The sequence below is a fragment of the Gorilla gorilla genome, chromosome 14, assembly GCF_029281585.2.
Source record: "Gorilla gorilla gorilla isolate KB3781 chromosome 14, NHGRI_mGorGor1-v2.1_pri, whole genome shotgun sequence".
Taxonomy (NCBI): Eukaryota; Metazoa; Chordata; class Mammalia; order Primates; family Hominidae; genus Gorilla; species Gorilla gorilla.
Genome location: NC_073238.2, coordinates 112,193,722 through 112,212,713, shown reverse-complemented (window position 1 = coordinate 112,212,713; position 18,992 = coordinate 112,193,722). Strand labels below are relative to the sequence as shown.

Genomic DNA, 18,992 nt, shown 5'->3' with positions numbered 1-18,992 from the left:
ACCTGCATGGTGTTTTAACATTACTTAGAGTTAGTTGATAATATTTAAAAAATTAGAAGATTTTGGCATAAATATCTGTGTTTCCAGGGCACCCTTTAAAATAAAAGTACAAGACTCAGCTCTGCTGGACATAAATTTTTCAGGTCAATTGGAGATAAGCAGGAGAAGGTTCTTCAAGATAGGGCAATGGTTCCCAATTTTGTCACAGTCCCCAACACTCCATATTGTCTCGATCATATTTTCTTTTGCATAGGATTTTTATAGACATATGAATTTGCAAACCCTATGATAAGCTATATGTATATGGGCTATTTTAGTGACAATATTTTAGTGAAACAAGCCAACTTTAAAAGATGGAATTGGCTGGGCACAGTGACTCACACTTGTAATCCTAGCACTTTGGGAGGCTGAGGTTGGTGGACTCCCTGAGCTCAGGAGTTTGAGACCAGCCTGGGCAACACGGTGAAACTCTGGGCATGGCAGCGTGCGCCTGTAATCCCAGCTACTCTGGAGGCGGAGACAGGAGAATTGCTTGAACCTGGGAGGTGGAGGTTGCAGTGAGCCGAGATCACGCCATTGCAGTTCCATCCTGGGCGACAGAACAAGACTCCGTCTAAAAAAAAAAAAAAAAAAAAAGAGATGGAATCCATTGTCTTACATAACTAGACAGCCTACAGCCAGACAAGGCCTCAGACTTAGCTGGATATAGATAAAAGCTCAGGCAGTAGTATCAGCACTTTCTCTCTCTCTCTCCCTCTCTCTCTGTGCGTATGTCTTTCTATGCATTTCTTTTATTTACATTATAGCCTCTTCCCACATGGTGAAAAAATGGCTACAACAGGTAAAATATACAGTTTCCCAGGTTAATATCCCCAGGGGGGAAGGTCTTCTTTGTCCTCACATCTATTTATCAGTCTTGAAAAACTCTGACGCTGCTTGGTCGCCTACCTACTCCTGAGTTGATCACTGTACCTAGAACGAATCAGTCTCTGCTTGCAGTCCAGATCATTTGTCCACGGTTTGTGCACTGCACAAAGGCATCTGGTCACGGGGAGTGAATGGGGGCCAAAAGCCAGGCCCATTTGCTCACCAGGCTATGTATCCTGGCATGGAGCTGCATTTTCTTGGAGGGAAAGGCAGCTTTTCATTTGCACAAGATGGTGTCTGCTTGCCTGCCTGTGTATGCATAGGGCTGTTTCCCCATGGACGGGGTGACTTTTATAATTTATCTGTGTAGGGATGGCGTCTTATTCTGGTTTAAAAACAGGAGTTGCATTGGGTAGTGGTGGCCCTGTATGTGTTGCCTATGCCTGACCAACTCATGACTTTTACAATTTATCTGTGTAGGGATGGTCTTATTCTGGTTCAAAAATAGGAGTTGCATTGGGAAGTGGTGGCCCTGTATGTGTTGCCTATGCCTGGCCAACTCCTCATTAGTTGAGGGCATGCAGTTTCCCCAAAGGAATTTGAGCAGTCAATAGGTACTTACCATCTGTGTTAAGAATTTGGCTTTTAGGCCAGGTGCAGTGGCTCACGTCTGTAATACCAGCACTATGGCAAGCCAAGGCAGGAAGATTGCTTGAGCTCAGAAGTTCAAGATCAGCCTCGGCAACATAGTGAGTCCCTATCTCTACAAAAAATGTTTAAAAATTTTAGCCGGGTGTCGTGGCATACACTTGTAGTCCCATCTACTAGAGAGGTTGAGGTGGGAATGAGGGGATCACTTCAGCCCAGGAGGTCAAGGCTGCAGTAAGCTGTGAATGTGCCACTGCACTCCAGCCTGGCAACAGAGTAAGACCCTATCTCAAAGAAAAAAATAGAATTTATTCTATGTAAGATAAGAGAACCATGGAAGAGTTGTAAGCATTACTTAATTTGCATTTTTGAATGAACAACCTGCTTTCTTATTCTGTCTACATGCATTTTTTAAGAGTCAAACATTTCATTCTTCTATTTTCACTCTAACAAAAGTATTAACTATGGTTATGTTTTGATTAACAAAAAACAAAGTGACAAGAGCAGAAAGAATTAAGGAAGGGAGAGGAAAAGGGAAGTAGAGTTAGAAAGTCTGCCCAGGCAATCTGGCTATAGTAGGGAGAATAGGTTTAAGGGGAACAAGACTGAAGGTGTGATAGGAGGTTGCTGGCATAACCCAGGTGGAATGATGTCTGCCTTTCCTCCTCCTCCGATCTACCTGGGGACATCCTATGGAACTTTCAAAGCTTAATGGAAAAGGCACTTTTTTAAAGTATTCTTGACTCTACCCCAAGCTGAATTCAGATCTTTATTCTCTGTTATACCACAGCATTCCTTTAGAGCACTTCACTCACTGTTTATTTGCATACACTTTCTCCATCCAGACACTGAAACTCTGGACAGCAGAAACTGTATTCTACTTAATTACTAAGTATGAAGAGTCCAGCAGAGTGTCTTTATGGAGTCAATGACAAGTCAATGCTTGATGGATAAATGGATGGATAAATAGATGAACAAATGAATAAATAGAAATGATATAATTTGGGATTAAGAAAAGAGTTTAAAACTTTCCTAAATTTTTAGGTAATTGGAATATACTTCCACTATTATCTGACATAAACGTTGTAAGAAAAGGAACAAATTTGGTGCATCACAATGAGCTCAGTTTGGGACTGAAGCATTTGTGGCTCTGTGGAACACCTGTGAGTCCTGGGCAGTTGTAAACTTCTGGGCTTTGGGGATAAAACTGAGGGCTTGAATAAGCTGATCCCCGGGTTACCTTCAAGTTCTATGATGCTAAGTATAGTACTTAAGGATAAATAAGAGTAGAATTTATGAAGATTTCACATTAGTTTTTAAATGTGGAAATGCTCTGTGGTCAGCAAAAAGGCAAAATTGGGTGTTTGCTTTTTAAAATATTTGCTTTGCTGATACCTTCTTCCACTCTTCAAATTGATACATACAATTCATATTTAAATGAAAGTGAATTCAAATGGCTTTATCTTTGGTAGATATCTCTTGAGATACTTGTCCAACATGTTGCAAAATCCGGGCTGGAAGTTATTCTTTTAATCCTTGTAGCTGGATTCTAAGAGGGATTGGGAATGGCTTCCGAGAGGTCCTGAGACCAGGACAGGCCACAGAGGCCACAGGCCACAGAGTTGATTAATTGGCATCCATTTACTAACAAGGATACACAAGATGGTCTCTTTAACCTCCTTTAATCCTTAGATTCCTTAGTGTTGGTTTCCACCTTCTTCCACGGAGCCAATATTTTTATTGTCCAGACCTATCATTTAGCTAACTCTATAACTCTTACTGCCAAAACCCAATGCTATCATTTTCCCCTTTGGTGATTAACTCACACAGCCTTGGACCAAAATGTACATATGCATGCCAGCAGTCAATGTTTTAGCTTCTCTTCTATCAAGACTGTCCCTCTGCCCAGGGCTAAAAAAGTCAAAAAGACGAGAGCCAAACAGTACTGTGCTTTTCATATTGATTCTCCTTCTTACAGTAATCACCTTACAGACTTCTGAATATTTTATTTATAGTATTTCTTTTTTTCCACCTCTTAGGTCCCCACTTAAGCTACTTTTCATCTTTTTAAATACTGTAAAGAAAATGGGTGTATATATAAAGTATGTTCTGTTATGTTCTACTTATTTGCCCAGGCCCTAGAGATTTCTGATTTTCAAACAGTTGATGTGTACATTTACAAACACAAATACCCACAAATAAAAATGCCACAGTCCCTGATTTGTATTCACGTTTCAAGGCAACTGTTTAAAGCCAAGTCGTTTTAAATCTTTAAGTCATCTGTGTATATCCACACAATCACTGGGCTCTGCAACATCTGACTCCATTTGTTTCTGATCCAATACAGGAGATTCCCAGTGTATTGTAATTCACCTTTCTTTTTTCCAATAGCTATGATTATCACATTGTTGTCACAAACTCCTATTTTAAAAGTACAAAGAAAGCCATAAAGTTAAAATTAAAACACAAGGATTTTATGTATCACGTTATACAAATAATGCTTAAATTGACAATCCTGCAAAATCTTGAGTTAATGTTTTAATCTACAGAGATTCAGATACAATCTGTGGTTCACAGTTTGTGAATGTATTCAGAGTAGTTTCAGATGAAGTTCATTTTATTAGGTTTTAGTTATTTGGGAGTGTGTAGGCTGTTTCAGCATTTATGGTAATACCAGTGAATCAGAATTTTTTTTTTTTTGTAATGGAGCAACACATTCTATTAGTCAGCTTGGGCTTCTATAACAAAATACTACAGGCTGGATAGCTTAAACAACATCAATTTATTTTCTCACAGTTCTGAAGGCTGGAAGTTCAAGATCAAGGTGCTGGCAGAGTTGATTTCTGCTGAGGCCTTGCAGATAGCTGCTTTCTCACTGTGTCTTCATATAGCCTTTTTCGCTGTGTGTGAGCGGAGAGAGAAAGAGGTCTGGCATCTCCTCCTCCTCTTATAAGGACACCAGTCCTATTAGATTAGAGCTCCATCCTCATGAGTCATTTGTGCCTATTTACCTTTCTACTGGCCCTATTTCCAAATGTAATCACATTGTGGGTTAGAGCTTCAACCTATGAATTGAGGACATAATTCATTTTATAACACATATCTAGTAAACAAAAAGAAGAAAAATGTTTCTAAAATTAGGGAAGTTGAAGGGTGGACCATTCCCACCAAGAATTAGCTAGTTATTGGGAGAAAGAAACCTTCTGCTCTTCAGGTGGTCACTGGATACTGCGCACGTTTTTTTACCCACCTTCCCTCCTGCTGTCTGCTTCCCACCAACCACGTAGAATGTCCTTGTCTTTACCAGATTATACGTCAACATTGGCCTCTTGAATCAGAGTATTTAATAAACCAGATAACTCAATTTATAAGATCCTGGAAGGAAGAAAGGGGCGGACCAAGACGGGGGTGAGGGCTGGGGAATGTATTAAGCATTTCTACTACAAACGCAAGGAGGCCAAATAGTAAATACAGCTCCAAACACACCCTCTGGTCTGTAATTCCAATTTTAACAATTTGTTTTTGCTAACCCTGTTCTAAAATCAGTGTTTTTCTGTACTGCTGAAAGAATATGTTGATTTGCTCTCGTCTTCTAAATACAACACGTTTTAAAATTACACATTGTTTTCTATTTAAAATGTCCCCTAAATTTAGTTGCCTGGGGAAAAGCCTGGGTTTTCCAATCCTAGCCACAGGTGCATCAGGAATAACTTCAAAACAACTCAGGATTGTCCCCATGTTTTAGTTGAGGTAACCAAGGTTGGTAGAGGTGAAGTTTTTGGTCAAAGTCATGTAGTTAGTGAGTAAATTGGAATTCCCACCAAATTTTCACACATCCCAAGGGCTATGCTCATTTCTTTAATGAGAAAGGGAATTATTACATATAGGTACTCTGTAATTTTCATTAAAGAGGAGAATCTCCATTAACAAGAATCCAAATACCTGTGACCCTCAATTTCTTTTCATTAACTTTCTTTTTTAAGAGAAAAAGAAAAATTATAACAGTAATGCTGTTAATAGCAATTAAGATATAAGTATTTATATATATGATTCCAGTGACTATTCTGTCATTCCCCTAAACACACATTAGGCCTAATAGTCCAATTTTGTAAATGCTATAGAAAGATTAGTATTTTCAGAGATAATCCCAAGCCTTTTAAAATAACCCAAATCAATGCCAAAAATATCCATTAAGCTAATTGAACCAAGCTAATAGTAAGGCAGGAAGTAGACATATTTTATTTCATTTAAAGAATACTTAGATCTTATACTTTTTTTCTTTTTTCTTGGTCTACAGTGGCTTGTCTATTCTGACATTAAGTAACATATTTTCTACTATAAGTAATTGCTTATTGTGGCAATTGGAAAATATAGAAAAGCATAAAGAAATTTAATAATTCAGAGATAACATATGTTATATTTTATTTTTGCCATACATAGATATCTGTATGGCTTTAACTTGCAAATTTGGCATTATACAGTATATCATTCTTTATTCTGCTCTAACATTTTACGATGTCATTTATAATTCTTTATTTGCATAAATATACATAGCCTAAAATATTCTCCTGTGGCTATATCATGTTTTACTTAATAGTTTCACTGGTGAATATTTAAATACTTACATATAATATAGCAACTAATATATAGGTCCTTATATCACTTGTTATTAGGTTAGATTTTTAAAATTAAATTACTTCATTAAAGGGTAGAAACATGTTTGAAGCTCTTGGTAAGTATTACTAAGCTACTCTCCAGGACTTTTGCAACACTCTTGGGTCTACCTTACCATACCACTCCCAGCAATAGGTATTATTGCAGCATGAATAGATTCATAATATTATGTCATTGTAAATTATTTCCTTTATCAGGTTTAAAAAGTGACCTTTTGGTTCATAGGACATATTTTCCTAAATATTTTGTTATCACATAAAACAACAGTAGAATTGTAGTGGGAATTGTGCTAAGTGATTATCTCTTTTGGTTCAAATCACAATCTTATAATACATGTAATATACTCATTTTCTTAGAAAGGTTCAACCACTTGCTCAAGATAACCTAGCTAGGAGTTGGCACAGAACCAACCAGGTCTGACTCCAAAACATATGTAAAATTCTATTTATTTTTCATTTTAACTAATGTAGTTTTATCAAACACATTAGGCTCAGACACCCAAGATTCCCTCACATTTTTATACATTATTGAAATGTTCCAATCTCTTTCAACTTATTTTCTGAATGAATTATATACAATAATCATTTTATCAATTTCTTCAAAATTGGCATTTTAATTGATGTTGCATTAAGGGCATACATTAAATCCTTGAAAAGTAACATCTTAACAGCATCAGGTCTTCCAGCAACATGATGTCAAGATGCTCTTAGAAACCTTATTTAGTTTTGTGGTTTCTTCACCATACCTTGTTCACCTTTCTTAGTGAGGTGTTTTCTGTTTCTTTTTTTCTAACATTAATGAGTGGGATTTTTAAAAATTATCTTGTAGCTGACTATGGTTAGCCTTGATTTGAAATCAGGCCTTAGTATCTATGGGGAATTGGTTCCAGTACCCCTCTCAGATACCAAAATTTGAGGGCACTCAAGTCTCTGATATAGAATATGTTAAATATTGATCATGGCAATCATATGGGAAATTCTTTTTTGTCCTTTGCCATACTAGGATTATCTCTAGAATTTTACCTTCGTGTGTGTGTGTGTGTGTGTGTGTGTGTGTGTGTTTATTTACTGTGGACCCGGGGATAATGCAGTCAGTGGAAATTCCACCTTGACTTTGGTGCTTTTTCAGTCTTTAGTTTTCAGTATTGTCACCCAATTTAATGGGGAATTGGGAACTGGTATATGACCCCAAAACTTGCTGCTATTGTGACTCTGAAATGAACATATAAATTTTAGAAAGATTTTCAACAAATGGTGTAATATATTATTGCCTAATTAACTTTAAAATTTAATCCATTTCCCTAAGCATCTCAGTCTTCTGAGGTAAGATTATAATTGGCTTTTCCTAATTAGATTTATCCCACACTCCATTATTCCCCATTACACATGCTATTTCCACCGCCCTCCAGAATTTATAGTTTTCCAGAGCAGGACTAGAGAAAGTAAAGCTTGGAGTTCATAAAAAAACAAACTCCTGAGCTGAAAGTCTACCACTCACTCCACTCTCTTGGCCTAGACCTGTTGATTTCTACCACGGACCAGGAACATTTCCACCGCATGGTTCTGCTGTTCTCATATCCTGCACTCTTGTTCCCGCAACTCAAAATTCATGGTAAAAAACACCTGTTACTAACAGAACCTAAACTTTTTCTTAACCTCATGCTTATGTCTAGCCTCAGGACTACAAGCAACTGGAATTTCTTGAGGATAAACATATATGGGCCTATAATGGTGAAGATATGTCATTACGCATTGTCAAAATCCATAGAATGTACACCACCAAGAGTGAACACTAATCTAAACTATGGACTTCGGGCGAACATGATGTGCCAGTGCAGGTTTAGTGACCGTAACACATGCACCACTCTGGTGCAGGATGTTGATAGTGGGTTAGGCTGTGGGTGTGGGGGAAGGGAGTGTATGAGAACTCTCTGTACTTCTGCTCAGTTTTTCTGTGAACCTAAAACTGTTCTAAAAAATAAAGTGTATTTAAAAATATATATGTTTAAATAGCCCTCAAATACTATCTGGATGTCATGCCCAGAGACTCTCTGGACTCCATCTCTGCCTCTGTTAAATGCCTCGCATCTTCCCACGGGACATTCTTAGGTCATTGCTTAGGAATCTAAATCCAACAGGGCTAATTTCTCAGGACTGCTCTCTGCTCCCTAATCAGTCTTCCTGCCCACCTCTCCTTTTGTTTCTTCTTTTATTCCTGTGTTCTTCCTGGAATGCTATAAATAAATATTTTAAAATCTATCCCTTTATGGAAAAGCCACAAAATTATTCTATAAACATTAAGCATTGACAAGAATAAATGTTAACGAATAAACAAATGATAGAGGTCACAAGACTTAAATAGTCCCCACCTTGTGGCTGATGGCGTCATTTACTACAATCATACAGTGTGCTCTTTTGGGGATCCACGGAAACATTGGTGTCGATCTCTAGAGTTGGTTGTTTTTATCTCAAGAACACTTAGGCCAGGTGCAGTGGCTCACGCCTGTAATCCCAGCACTTTGGGAGGCCAAGGGGGATGGATGACTTGAGGTTAGGAGTTCAAGACCAGCCTGGCCAACATCATGAACTCCGTCTCTACTAAAAATACAAAAATTAGCCAGGCGTTGTGGTGGGTGCCTGTGATCCCAGTTACTCAGGAGGCTGAGTAAGGAGAATCACTTGAACAAGGAAGGCAGAGGTTGCAGTGAGCCAAGATTGCACCACTGCACTCCAGCCTGGGCAACAGAGCAAGACTCTGTCTCAAAAAAAAAAAAAAAAAAAAAGGAAAAATAAAACACTGTAAAAAAAAAAAGCACTATAAATAGTGTAATTTTGTTTTCCTCTTGGTTTTGACTACCAGGGAACTCAGAATTAAGTATGAAGAACTCAGCTTTCAAAAGTACAGGCCAGCCTGGGCAACAAGCAATATTCCATTCCTTTTTTTTTTTTTTTTAAATACAGGACCATTTGTCATGCGCTGTGAAAAATAACTTTACCTGTGACGGGGGTTTTTTTTTCCTTATTTTTCTACTATATTCTCTTTGCCCTTATTTCCTATTCAGTTTATGTAGTATGCATTTCTAAAAGCCTCCCAAGATACTGAAAGGCGAGAAGAAGTGTTTTTATATGACATTGCAATTCTCAGCATGAGTGTCTCTGGCTTTGCAAATTTTCATTGGCCTGTGTAGTCACATGCTGTCTTTCCTTTGACATTCGATACGTACCTGAACCATATGAGCCCAGGAAGGCAGCACCAATGCAAATGTTAGTTTAATTCAAACATAATTGGGAATCAGATTTTTCAGAAAGGTACATCATGCAATGAGTTCCTAATACAAGTGAAAGTGACTTTAGTATTAATTGCAAAATTATCACTAGTATTATTATTATCTGTGCTATTTTTTCTTCATCTGGTTGGTATATTAAAAAAAAAACTAACAAAAATTTGGTTGGGAAATTTTCCTCTTTATAACATAGTACATGAATCAGTAGGAATTGTTCATTCTTTCTGTTTTGTTGTTTTAATGTGACCATGGAAACATGGAGAGTAGCTAATAAATCCTTGATGATACTCAGGCTGCCTTTGATTTTACTGTCCTCCTGTTTTTGTTATTAATGTTGGGTTAATTGCAGCACATAATTTACCAGATAGCAACAGTAGGTATGTGCCACATAATTTTTTATTCAGACCTGTAACAGTGTCTCATACATAACAGATGCTTCATATTTGTTGAATGAAGGATTATAAGAATAAAGGAATGAGTGGATGAAGAATAAAACAAGTCAGGCTAAATCTTAAAAATGAGCTCTGGCAGGCCAGGCACGGTGGCTCATGCCTGTAATCCCAGCACTTTGGGAGGCCGAGGCAGTCGGATTACAAGGTCAGGAGATCGAGACCATCCTGGCCAACGTGGTGAAACCCCATCTCTACTAAAATACAAAAAATTAGCCAGGTGTGGTGGTGCGCGCCTGTAGTCCCAGCTACTCGGAGGCTGAGGCAGGGGAATTGCTTGAACCCGGGAGGCGGAGATTGCAGTGAGTCGAGATTGTGCCACTGCACTCCAGTCTGGCGACAGAGCGAGACTCTGTCTGAAAGAAAAAAAAAAAAAAAACTCTGGCAAGGCTGTATAAGAGAAAGGGATTCCATTGTGGGCAACTCAGATTTCATGGTAGAAAACACCTGTTACTAAGAGAAGCTAAACTTTTTCTTAGTATTGGAATTGCCAAAACATTGTTTTAGGCTTTTATCATTCCTAAGAGGTGTTATTTAAAGCTGGATCCCTGATAAGACTGTTGAGGTGGTCTAAAGGATTCCAGGCACCTGAATTTTATCTCGTGTGTCAACTGTTCTTCCTTGCTCTAAAAAAAAAAGGCAGCTGGAAAAGAACCAATTGCAGGGGAAGTGAAAACTAAGAATTCAACAGCCAAGCTTCATCTTATATTGTGCAAGACTGGCTGCTTAATTTGAAGAGCCTTGTGCATGAACTCAGAGCCTTGTTCAAAATTACTAAAAATTTCAGGACTACAACAGAGCACTGAACCGAGCTTTGATTTCTTCTAAGTGTAGGGTTGTTTACACATAAAGCTAGCTCTGCATATGTGTTTCTAGTCCCTTATTGTTTTTGAACAAATAAAATTGAGTAGTTCTGATACAAGCAAACTTTTATTTGTAATATTGTTTAATAGAATGTTCTGCAATGATGGAAATGCTGTATATCACACTAATGTGTAGCCACTACCTACCTATGGCTATTGAACTCTTAGAATGTGGCTAATGTGACTTGAAATGTGGCTAGTGCTACTTGAATAACTGTATTTTAATTTTATTTAAGTTTAATAATATACATTTAAATAGCCATACATGGATGTGGCCAATGGCTACCATATTGAAAAGAGCCATTTAATGAATCAACTGAACCAAAGACAATAAAGGAAGTAGTTTCATATAGAAAGAATCTGTAACAATAGAAAGCAAACGATCGTTTTTTAGTTTTTACATTTTTCCCAAAAAGCATTGTTTTTACTAATACAGAGTCCTAACCTCTTCAGTGGTAGGAGGAGCAGGAGAGCCTCCTTTTTCAATCCAGAGACCTCCATAAAGTTGGTTTGTTGTTACCAAACACAGAGGAATTGACATCACGGATTTGGTAAACTAAGGACAATGTTTAGTCTCTGCTGGAACAACAAGGTGCAGTCAGTCTCTGCTCATGTAAGAATCCTGAATTCAGGAATTTCAACTGTAACTACTCGAATTTCTGTCTCTGAAGATTTTAGATCATTGATAGCACAGTAGAAAGGCATGTAATTGCGGTTGCCACTGTGTTCAAATGTCCAGGCAAATTTCTTCTTCACTTCAAGGAAGCTGGTTGACTTGGCTTGTTTAACTCCTGCTGCAGTGGCTTTAAACCCACAGTAGTAACCCGCATCATCACACTTGTACACCCGAGGGCCTAGTTCTTCAAATATACTAATTAAAATCATACAACAACCAAGAGGCCTCATTTCAGCATTCTGTGTATAGACCCGAGTAATATCAGCAATTCCTTTTACACAGCATGTCCACAGGAATCTAATAGCCATACTTGTATTTGCAATTAGCTGCCTTATATTGTGCCCTCTGTTCCCGGGATTTGCTGTCAGCTGTCACTCCTGTGATCACACGGCCAGTGTTTTTGGTCATCTTGAATAAGTGAGTCCTGGAATCCAATAATTTGTCAGGTACTATCTTCTGTGTGACAATTACTGCACAGTCTTTCTTTCTGACAGCTACTGATGTAAGGCCACCCTGGTTAATAGCCTTAAAAGCATATTGTACTTGGTAGAGCTGGACCTTGGGTGAAAAAATTATAAGGTGGCGGTCAAAACCAGTGCTGGAATCATGGAATGTGTTGGTACACCCACTACTTCACTCACAATCTCTGGTGCAATATCTTTTATATTAACTGTCTTGAGCAACTGACAGCAGCTACAGTTGCATGCTATCCCAATGGGAAATTGCCGCATAGCTTCTAAACTCATAAATAGAACAAGAAATGTCTTTAAGACACAGAACTGTGAAACTTGGAGGAGATCCTTGCCTAAAAATTTTGGTAAGGGTAGAGAGTTTCCATGGCAACGAATAATCCATCCAAATGTAATTAAAAGTGAGTGACTAGGGGATCTGTATTGTTCAGCTCTAGTACATTTTACCTTTATATTTTTCTAAGCCACTGGTATGCTAATATATCAGACAATATTTGTTCAGGACTGACGTGACAAGTCATTGTAAGAAGAAAAAGAGGACACAGTCGTCTTAAAGAAACATTAGCAACTCTTCAGATAAGATGAAAAGGAAAGATGTATTCTGTTGCTACTATTTGGAATTCCTTTGAGTCGTGAGCAGAGGAGTCATTATTTATGGTTTTCCATTTAGGATCACATTTCCTCCCTGAGGACGCTGTCAGGTTACCCTTTAAGGACTCTCCCTTGGTCCTTCCCAAGAAGTACCTGCCCTGGTTCTCCAGCCGGGTTCCAGTCTGCAGCCATTTCTGCCAGCTCTTCTCCACTCCAACCCCAGGCCCAAGGCTATGGCCATGGGCAGCTTTGAGAGGCTCCACAAAGGAGTTGACAGATCTAATGGCAAACAGTGACAACCACTGTCCTCGCAGTTTTAATGCTGACCAGTTTTGTTGTGTATATTTGGAAAGAAGTCGGTCATTTGAAAAAATTACACAGCGAATACTATTGGTATGAGTGAATGAGAAGAGTCTGTGCATTTTTATTTTGTTTTAGTTACAAATCACATGTCCCTGGGTGCTGAAGGAAAATGCAGGGAGTTGTTGAAACCAGCTGCTCAAGTGAGCTAATTCCTCTTCCAGAAAGATGTTTATTGCTAGAAAAACAATCAACAGGCCAAAATCATTCTCAAAAGGAAATAATGTGAATGACTTAATTAGCAATTGTCTATGTTTAGGATGTGGAGAAAATCCATTGACACGGGGCTACGGAAAGGTCCTCGTGGCACATGAGGCAAAAGAAGGAATGAAAAGAGGGAAGGAGCAGGGAAGGAAGAGTAGACACAGCTGAATTGGTTTAAGGGGCCCATACATGTCTAGCCCACCTCTTCCATTCAGCTTTCATGGCATAAACTCTGCAATTACTGGTTTGCTCTTGCTGTTGCCCCAGGACAGCAGTGCCTTGGTCAACCATAAAGGCAGCAAAAGATCAGAAGTCGGGCTCTCTGGGCAGTGAGTATTGAGAGTCTCACTTATGTTACAAGGAACACCTAGCTTAATCCAGAGATTCTCAGTGGGAAAGGAGTAGAGCTCAATCTGCAATGGAAGGAGGTTCCCAGATTTCCAGGGCAGGGGAAAGGCTGGCTTTTTCTACAGTGAGCCACATGTGTTTTTTGTTTGTTTGTTTTTTTGAGACGGAGTCTCACTCTGTCACCCGTACTGGAGTGTAGTGGTGCGATCTTGGCTCACTGCAGGCTCCGCCTTCTGGGTTCACGCCATTCTCCTGCCTCAGCCTCCTGAGTAGCTGAGACTATAGGCGCCCACCACCACACCCGGCTAATTTTTAGTATTTTTAGTAGAGACAGGATTTCACCATGTTGTTAGCCAGGATGGCCTCGATCTCCTGACCTCGTGATCCACCCGCCTCAGCCTCCCAAAGTGCTGGGATTTACAGGCGTGAGCCACGACGCCTGGCCGCCACATGGATTCTGATGCATCCTGTTAAGGGGAGGGCCACATTTTCCTTCTTTTGAGAGTCTCTATACACAGTAAAATTTGATGGAACTATGTTGCACATTTGAAAGATGGAGGTTGGAAAAATGTTAGGATGCATTATTTTCTTTAAAAAAAATCTCTTTAGTCTCCTTATATCTAGCACAGCCCCTTAACCCCCCATCCCATTATTTTTGTCTTTCAAGACATTGACAGTTTGGAAGCATCCAAACCTATTTTTGTGGCGTGTCTCATGATGTGGATTTGTCTGATTGTTTCTCCATGATTCGATCCAGGTGAAGATACCACATAGGTGACACTGGGTGCTTCCTTTTGTGTCACAGAGGGGCCCATGATAGACTTTTGTCCCTTTGTTGGTAGTGTTTGGTTTGATCACCTGGTTCATATGGTGTCCGCCAGTTCTTATCACTGAAAGGCTACCTCTTTCCCTTGGCAAGTAAGAAGTAATTTGTGAATATATGTTTCCCTCTAACCCTTCCACCCAATGGCCTCAGCATTGCTGATTGCTGATCCTTCCCTGAATCTACTTTGATGTGGAGGATTGGAAGGGATGACTTCTTGGTTCTGTTTTCCATATCTATTAGCTAGTATCCTATAAATAGCTCATCCTTATTATTATTTTTTAATTTCACTATGAACTCTCAGATTCAGTTTTTTATTAAGCTGTTTTTTGTTGGACATCATACCCTTTGCCTTGCGAAGTATTTACCAAACTATGAAATACTAGTCCTGTGAAATGTTCTAAGAAAAGCTAGCATCCTATGGTTAAATAGTTTGCAGAACATAATGTATTTATATCTCACAATGTTACATAATCCACATTAGGATATTGAAAACCACAAGAGCCTATTTAACTTTGTTTAAGCAGGTGTTTCTCAAACTTATTCGACCATGGAAATCTTTTTCCTATTCAACATTAGTACTTGATGGAACACATTTGCAGAAACACTGGCCAAGAGCCAACTCTATTAATGTTTAAATATTTCATCAATAATATGAAACAGAGACTGATGATGATGGTTGGTGCATCACTGTTCAGTAAACTCTGTATGATTACAATGGTTATTTTCCTATTATCATATTCATAAGGTCAACTCAGCATACCCCTGAGGGGCTGGAGGTCAAGAACAACCCAAAAGTAGGCAAAGATTTCTTTAAAAGAACACAAAAACAGTTAACCATCAAATAAAAGATTGGTGCATTGACTTCATTAAAAGTGAGGACTTCTGTTTATCAGGAGATATCAACAAGAGTGTGAAAAGGCAAGCTTCAGACTGGGATAGTACACTGTACTTATAAACACGTGTCCAGAAAATGTAAAGAACTCCTACAAATATGTAAGTAAAAGATTAAATAAATCTTTTTTGAGTCACTTGATAAAACAGTAAACAAAACATTTACTCAATGGGCAAAAAACATAAATAGCCATTTCACAAAAGAGGGTAACCAATGACCAATAAGCATATAAATATACTGGCCTTAGAGAAACATGAAGTGAAATCCACAATGACATACCACCACGCTCCCACCAGAATAGTGAAATGAAAAATGACAAAGCCTGACAGTGCCAGGTATGTGTGTGGAAGGTGGAGTTGGTAGATGCCGTGAGGCACCACCTGGACCTCCTTTCAGTCAAGTAACTGCTGCCCTGCTGCTGAGAATGCTGACAACCTTCACTCTCTGATCCTTCAGGGATTGCCTCTGCATCTTGTTCAAGGTCACAATGACTGACAGGCAGAGGGTACAGAGGACTAAACCATCTGAGCCCAACTCAGGACAATTCTAAGGGCCCCATTCTAACTCCCCCTGTCTGGGGGTTGTTGGCCCTGCATCACACAACTTCTCCCTCTGGCCAATCTTACTTCCTCTACTCCCTTCCACAGGAGTTAATCCCAAGGACATTTGGTAATAAGCATCCTGCACACTAAGCTCTGTATCACAGCCCTCTTCCCAGGCAATCCATCCTGTGACATGGTGCAACTGGAGTACTCACACGTTGCTTGTTTATGTAAACTGGTACAACCACTTGATAAAACTATCAATGTTTACCAAAGTTGACAATCAAATCTTGTAGTTCAGCAATTCCCCTCCTAGATAGTGACCTAGGAGTGAGTATTGTGTCTATCCACCAAAAGTCATGTACACAAATGTTCATAGCAGCTTTATTCATAATAGACTCAAACTGGGAATGACTCCAATGTCCATCAACTGTAGATTGCCTCCTCTCCTCTTCTCCCTCTCTCTTTTCTTTTCTTTTTTTTTTTTAGGATGGGGTCTCCCTCTGCCACCCAGGCTGGAAGGCAGTGGCCTGATCTCGGCTCACTACAACCTCTGCCTCCCAGGTTCAAGCAATTCTTCTGCCTCACCCTCTAGAGTAGCTGGGACTACAGGCATGTACCACCACGCTTGGCTAATTTTTGTACTTTAAGTAGAGACAGGGTTTCACCATGTTGGCCAGGCTGGTCTTGAACTCCTGACCTCAAATGATCCACTCACCTTGGCCTCCCACAGTGCTGGGATTACAGGCATGAGCTATTGCACCCAACCCTCTCCCTTTCTCTGCCATCCCTCTAGAGACTACAGGGGTCAGAGGAATTCTCACGCTCACAACCGATCCAGGTCCCCTCACCTGGACAGAGTTCCCACATCAGCATTTGGAGGCCAAATATCTAATAGCAGCATTTTCCAAATTGCGCTCCAGAGAGTGCTACTATGTATAATCGAAAGAAAGTGTCCTGGGGTCTGGTTATTTTTGAGACGTGAGTGGAATTTGAGTTTTTTTCCAAGATGTGAGATGTGTTATGTGGGGTTTCCCAAACGCTTGACTCTATCATCGTTTTCAGCAAACCCTCTCATGGTATAAGACCTCTTCAGAACACACTACAGAGCTGTGCTGTGAACAAACCAACATTTTAAACTAAAAAAACTCACTAAAACCTAAAAACACCTGGTATTTAACTATAGCCATGGACCCAGCATTTATTCTTCAGTGTAGTATCTGATACATGGAACCCTTTGCCCTGCTGTCCCCAACCTGCCTCTGTATCCCCACTGCCCCTCACGAATCCTATTTTTACTCTGAATTCTTCCTTAGAAGTAGACCCAGCCTGTAACAGCAGAGCCTTGAAGCCCTGCTGTATTGCCATCCCCGTCTACTGTGTCCCACAGACACCTCAAGTTCCCAGGAGGGACTAGCTCAGGCTGATGCACAGATCTTGAAAAGTGAACAGAGCCAGCAGCAGTCTCTGGGGCTGTGTCTGGAATTTCGGCTCAGCCTGGGTTTACTGGGATGCTGACATGTGAAAGTAGGGAAGGTACAAATTATTTCTTGCTAGTAAACTAAACTGTATCTGCCTTAAGAGAAAAGGGAATGGCAAGAAGACAGGACTAGGATGTCTTTGACATCAGGGTTTATGTGTAGATGACCATCTCTGTATTGTGGCAGTGCCAGATGCAGGTGTAACCTCTCAATAAATAATAGCTGAATGAGCATGGAATGAGTGGACTCAATTTAAGTGAAAGGATTAACAGTGGGGAAAAGGTCATTTAGAGTTAGAAGCTTGTTAGAAGAATTAGAAATTAAGTGGCAGAGTTAGAAATTCAACTCTGCCACTTTATTAGCTGTGCGACTTTCAGTGATTCATTTTTAGTACTTAGAGCCAGTTTCTCAAAAGTAACATCGAGTTATTTATCCTTCTACCTATGTTCACGTACTTGCATATGTATATGTGCATAGGAAGATGCTGGGAATGATTTACATCCATTGTTAACATGGCTATTTTGGGGAACTGAAAGTTGGGGTGCCTTTTTTTGTTTTTTTTTTTAAGAAGGAGTCTCCCTCTGTCACCCACGCTGGAGTGCAGTGGTGCGATCTCGGCTCATGGCAACCTCTGCCTCCCAGGTTCAGGTGATTCTCCTCCCTCAGCCTCCCGAGTAGCTGGGATTACAGGTATGTGCCACCACGCCTGGCTAATTTTTTGTATTTTTAGTAGAGACAGGGTTTCACCGTGTTAGCCAGGATGGTCTCAATCTCCTGACCTCGTGATCCTCTTGGGGTGACCTTTTCTTCCCTTCACTAATCCTGATGTTTTTAAAGGTATAAAAGCACATCACACTCAAAATAGTGTAAAACTGTAAATATGAATCATTGATACTGAAGTTTTTAAAATGGGAGGATCTTATACTAAAAAATCCCCATAAGCTAAACCAAGAATCTTTCCTTCAGTTTCTTTATTCCCAACTCATACATACTAAATAGGTCTTCGTATTTACTCTTTCAAGCAGCTAGTCCTCTACCTTTTTCTCTGCTGAGAAAGCTTGGAGGAATCCTTAGAGGCTAACATGAAGACTACTAAGAAAATATAGAAAGAAATAACACAGCGTCTTACCTAGAATAGCAGCAAATCTTTTAAAACTCAATACTTCGATGTTGGGGATGTTGAATATTATCTAAAAACTATTTATAGGCTGGGCATGGTGGCTCACGCCTGTGATCCCAGCACTTTGGGAGGCCAAGGTGGGAGGATCACAGGGTCAGGAGATCGAGACCATCCTGGCTAACATGGTGAAACCCCGTCTCTACTAAAAAATACAAAAAATTAGCCAGGCGTGGTGATGGGCACCTGTGGTCCCAGCTACTTGGGAGGCTGAGGCAGGAGAGTGGTGTGAACCCGGGAGGGAGCTTGCAGTGAGCAAAGATCGCACCACTGCCCTCCAGCCTGGGTGACAGAGCGGGACTCTGTCTCAAAAACAAACAAAAAACCCACAAAAACTATTTATGAAAATATTTATTAAAAATACTAGATAATATTCAACGATGTAAAACCAGTTGGAATGATCCATTTAACAGATGAAGAGCCACTGTGTTTTATTAGTATTTATGTGGCAACATATTTTAAATTAAGAAACAAGAGGTCAACAGCTTCTTTCGGAAGTTTGTGATAATATTCTCTGCTTCATAGATCCTAGAGGTCAGTTGGGTTCCAAATTGGACAGCACCTTACTCCTTTAGCTACATATATTTTCATTCGTGGACCTCTAACAAATAATATAACTTGAGGGAATTTCAGAGTACTAC

The 18,992-nt window shown here is 39.6% G+C and overlaps 1 pseudogene; it reads right to left on the bottom strand.

Moving 5' to 3' along the window:
* Positions 1–11,393: 11,393 nt before the first annotated feature.
* Positions 11,394–13,376, bottom strand: LOC101144789 (proteasome subunit alpha type-6-like; annotated as a pseudogene).
* Positions 13,377–18,992: the final 5,616 nt, after the last annotated feature.